This window comes from Manduca sexta, chromosome 10 (assembly GCF_014839805.1).
Source record: "Manduca sexta isolate Smith_Timp_Sample1 chromosome 10, JHU_Msex_v1.0, whole genome shotgun sequence".
NCBI classification, from domain to species: Eukaryota; Metazoa; Arthropoda; class Insecta; order Lepidoptera; family Sphingidae; genus Manduca; species Manduca sexta.
Genome location: NC_051124.1, coordinates 1,144,817 through 1,149,575, shown reverse-complemented (window position 1 = coordinate 1,149,575; position 4,759 = coordinate 1,144,817).

The window sequence follows — 4,759 nt, the reverse complement described above, 5'->3', positions numbered from 1 at the left end:
GAACTAATGGAAAAAAAAATATGATTTCATAGTTACCTGAGAATTATTCTTATAATTGTTTATTGTTAATGAACATGTAAATTGTGAGTCAGCACAGTCATCCTTAATAAACCGCGGCCTTTTCTCAGAATAAATATAATGTTTTTCATCGACCTTTAATTTGTTTAATTCCCGAAATCACATTCATCCGAGTACACATAATCCACACTACGAGTCTATCAGCCGTACTAATAAACCAATCTCACCTTTAAGTAGAACCTTAAGTAGACATTTAAGACAATCTACAACGCATACTATTTAGTGAACAACTTCAGATTTAATTTAAGCGCTTGTTGATATCTGAATCTACGCTGATTAATAAACAAAATTCAGATGCCAAAATACGTCATGTTCTGTGACTTAAGATACCGTTTGAGATGTTGTTGATATAAGCTGTTTATTAAAAAGCGCCGAACTTAAGGTGTAGACTGCAACTTAACAACGTCTCAGGTGACTGCGCAATTCAGAGCGAAAATAAGTTGTATCTCTTTATATGCCCTACATAGATTAGTTTAATGTATGTTTATCTCGTAGCTCTAACTGTAGTCAAAATACGGGTTTTAGAAGAAGCACTTGTATGGCACACATATTATTAATATTATCATAAGGGACACCAAACAAAGAACCAGCTTGACAGTTTTCTAATGTATCAGGCCACGCTGTAAATTAAATTGTTATTTTTAACTGTTTGAAGTGAGCAAAAGAGCAGTACGCTTCTAATAATGTTGTCGTGCAATACATGTGCATCAACCTTTATTTGCGCAAATATGTCGGCACCGTGTCCTTGTTCCTAATGTACACAGTACAACTACATGCATTCACGTGCGACGTATGTATACGTGACCTCAGTGCTCACAGCGCGCTCTCCGCTCGCCGGCCTGCGTGTATGTGCACAAAGCTATGCATTCCCATGATACCTATTCTGTAATCCGTAATTATTGAGTTTTTTTTTTTGAAATATCGATTAACTGTTCCATGTGGGTTATGGCGGATTATCTTAACAATATTCTAATAATATTCTTCTAATTTTGGATTCTAGTTTACGATAAATCCTGATACCTCTAAGCAAAAATTCTAAGTTCAATTTTAATCTAACTCATAGCTAAATAAAAATCCTCGAATTAGGTATTTCTGGATTTTCTTGATTCAAATTGTTTGAGATGTAGGTCAGAATTTAATGTCAACTTACCAATGTGACCCCTATCCACATCATGGTACAGAATTAAAATCAGTGAGTGCATGAGTTGCGCCACCGGCCTCCTTCGAGGGTGCTTCCCACGCGTTTGTGAGTTATAAGTTAAACAAAATATCAAGTGTCTCGTTACAAGCAATTGACGTGACGGCTCGGCGTTGCGAAAAAATTGCGAACAATTGTTTTCGAAGCACTCGAGTAGTGCTGCCGTTGTTCGCAGTCCGCACTCCGCGCGGCGGCGCTCGCCGGCATGTTTGTCGACTCTAAGTGACAGCTTTGTCTCACTTCGCAGTTCTTTTGTTTCGCCAACGTTGAACACCTGACATTACATTTAAAGCAAACTGTTTCTTTTAAAACTTTCAGGGCTGGCGCTGTATGGTTGTTGCGTGAACTGGACTTTCTCATGTGGTATGTCGTTTTTTTTCAAATCTAATATAAAATGTAATCATTTATAAAATAATTACTTTAAATCTGAATCTATATTTAATGTCTTGTTGTTAAAATTGCTATGATTTTTTCTTAGTTTGATAACTCTTCCTTGCACAAACGTGTTCGGCTGCGGAAACAATAGTGCACAAAATGTAGCTACAGTCTAGAATATACAAAGCGACGCAAAACTTTATTCACACCTCTCACTAAAGTTATTTTCCTTGTTATAACTTTAAAGGATTTGCAATGCAAAATAAAATTTAATTTCCTTCGATACTCTTTAAGCCATATCACGTGTGTGACGGAGGGGTTGCTATCAACCAGTGCAAGTGGTCTGGGAAACCCTCATAAATGTTATTTACTATTCCAATTGATTCCCAGAATCAACCCTCGGCCGCGGCGCGTGGTACTCGGGACCCACGCAAGACATTCGTGAGGATCTGCTAAATAATTCCGTGTGTGTCGCTAGTGTCGCGTGTCTACGCCCGCTCCCCGCAGCCCGCACCCCGCACGCACCCCGCGCTCCTGGCCGGCAGGAGACGGCCCGGTGTAATTGTGCTAACTACAGCCGGATTGTGTGAGCAAACGTTGAGGATAAGCGACGGTATCGTTTACGAACAACGGCTCGGAACACGGCTGCGTGCGTTACGTCCGACACAAACGTGTACGTTTTAGTTACAGGCACCTAACGAGCCATGCGCTAATCTCGGCTAACGTGCGCCGCGTTGATTTGTGTGTCTAGTGACTACGGCGTTTACACCGCAATGTGGTTCATTTAATTGTGACATTCAAGCTGTAGGTCACGTCAGTCCTTTGCTATAACATGAAAATTAGAGAGATCCCTGTTCAAACAAAATATGCAAATTTTATCAAAAGTCATTCTTGCATGTAAAATAAGTTTTATTGAAAACACAAATTAATTGCCAATTACTTAAAATAAAATATTTTATAATTTTAGCAATATAATAATTATTGTCAAAGAGCGTAACAGTAACTGTCTTGTATCTGGTTAGTTTTTTAAACTCAATAAACATCAATTTTAACTTGTCAAACGATGAAAGCCCTTTGAAGTTTGATATAATTTAATCAAGTAAAGTGTGTCGCTCAAATCACATTTTGAACAACAAAATATCTAAGAACACCTGCAAAGTTCACTCGGGTTTAAAGCTTTGAACGAGAGTAGCCTTGACGTCACTTTTGGCGGCTCGGAGGGACAGAAGGACGGAGGGACGGCGGCGGGCGCCGACTACAGCCCCCAGGTTACGAAAGCCAACTTGGATGAAGATTTGGAAAGATTTTTATTGCATAACGAAATACGATTTAGCATATTAAAATTGTATCTCTTCAGCTTTTCTTTGAAGTTAATCTAATTGAGAGTGACGTTCTACTTGGTCCCTCAAAATTGTTTAGAAACGAAGTCGCTGGGTTTAATCTTACGATATCGTAATAAATAGATCAAGCAGAATTTCTTCTTAGAGAAATTTATAATATTAGGAGGATCAAGCGACGTGTGTCCGTGTGTCGCTTGCTTGTCGCGTGTAAATTAAAGGCGACTCGGCGCAACGCGACGCGACGCCACGCTCCTTTCAAGATATTTTTAGACTCGTTTACTTCACAGCTTTAATTAGAATAATTGGAGACAAGCACTCGACGAGCGTGCTACAAAATGTCGGATTTTTCGTTAAGAATGTTCAAAGAAAAACAAGTTGCTGTTTTTGTACGGCGCCGTCCAATTTGCGAGTTTTAAGTTAAAATAAATGTTTGTTGATTCTAATCGCGGCGTATTACACTCGCCGCGTTCAGAGCGTGGCTGTAATGGCGGGAAAGTTACATGAGCGATAACACAAGTGGACTAAACGTCGCGCGGCGCCGCAGCCCACACGCCGTCACACCACAGACCATCCGCCACAGAACGCTCGCTCGAACACATAATGCTTAGCACTCTGTCATTGTTAATACAATGCTAAGCTGACGTTATATCTAAGTAACGGCACCTGAATTACCCCATTTGAGCTTAGGAAATCCCATGAATCTTTCCTTTTGTACATCACAAGAATGGGTATCGTATCACAAAAAGGTCGCCTAACAAGCGTGTAATCTTGTTTTGTACCCTCACATTGGAGCTTCGTTTTTCACTATCATCCAATTATACACCGAAAAATATGGTCTATTAAGTCTTCTGTACGTTGTAGCGCTGCGTTTCAGTGTTCGCACACCGAAAATTTTTAACAACCCTCTCTGTCCGCTCGCGAGAGGTTCATTAGTGGCCCCGCAGGCCCGGGCGCGGCGGCTCGGCGGCTCGACGGGCCGCGTCACTGCACGCGAGGGTTGTGTGCGATTATGTGCCGAGCGCCGACTTGTGGAAATGTGGCAAATTAAAAATATATTGAATATTCATAGGGCGCGCGCACACTCTGCGTCCGTGTTTCAGTGTGCGTCTGTCACAAAATCTCCGTAGTACTGCGGCAATGGCTCCGTGTCGGATTGCAATCAAAATATTGCGAGTGTTATGGTCAGAACAAACAGACGGCGGACCATCGACAAACGTTATAGTTCATTTAATTTCTTTACGCTTTATAAACAATATTTTTGGCATATTATTATTACGAAGCGTACGAATCAAATAATCGCAGCAAGAAATCTGAAATATATTTGCATATTTACGCTGCGAAGTTAGGTAAATAGATAATATTGTTATCCTATAGCTTGTAATTATTACTACAGATCTTACCACCTATACTGTTCATTGTATTACTATGAATTCGTGAGCGTTGACCTGGCTATTCGTTTTCTACAGCTTACGTTATATGACTACCCTAAACAGTTTTCTCTAAAAGCATTCAAAGATACCAGTTAACAGATCTACAGTAGGAGTGGTTCGTTCGTGAGCTGCGCAGCGTGGAGTACGGCGTGTCGTCGGAGGCGGGCGGCGCCGTGCGCTTTGATATGCTAATATCTCTCCTGCCTCCTGCCAATGTATTTTTTCAGCTCAAGAACGTGTTTATTCTGGTTCTTTATTGCGTTCCAAATACTGAAGGGTACATTACATTGTTTTGTGTCACGCGAGACGATTGTATGCAAATTGAGTTTTCTATCGAG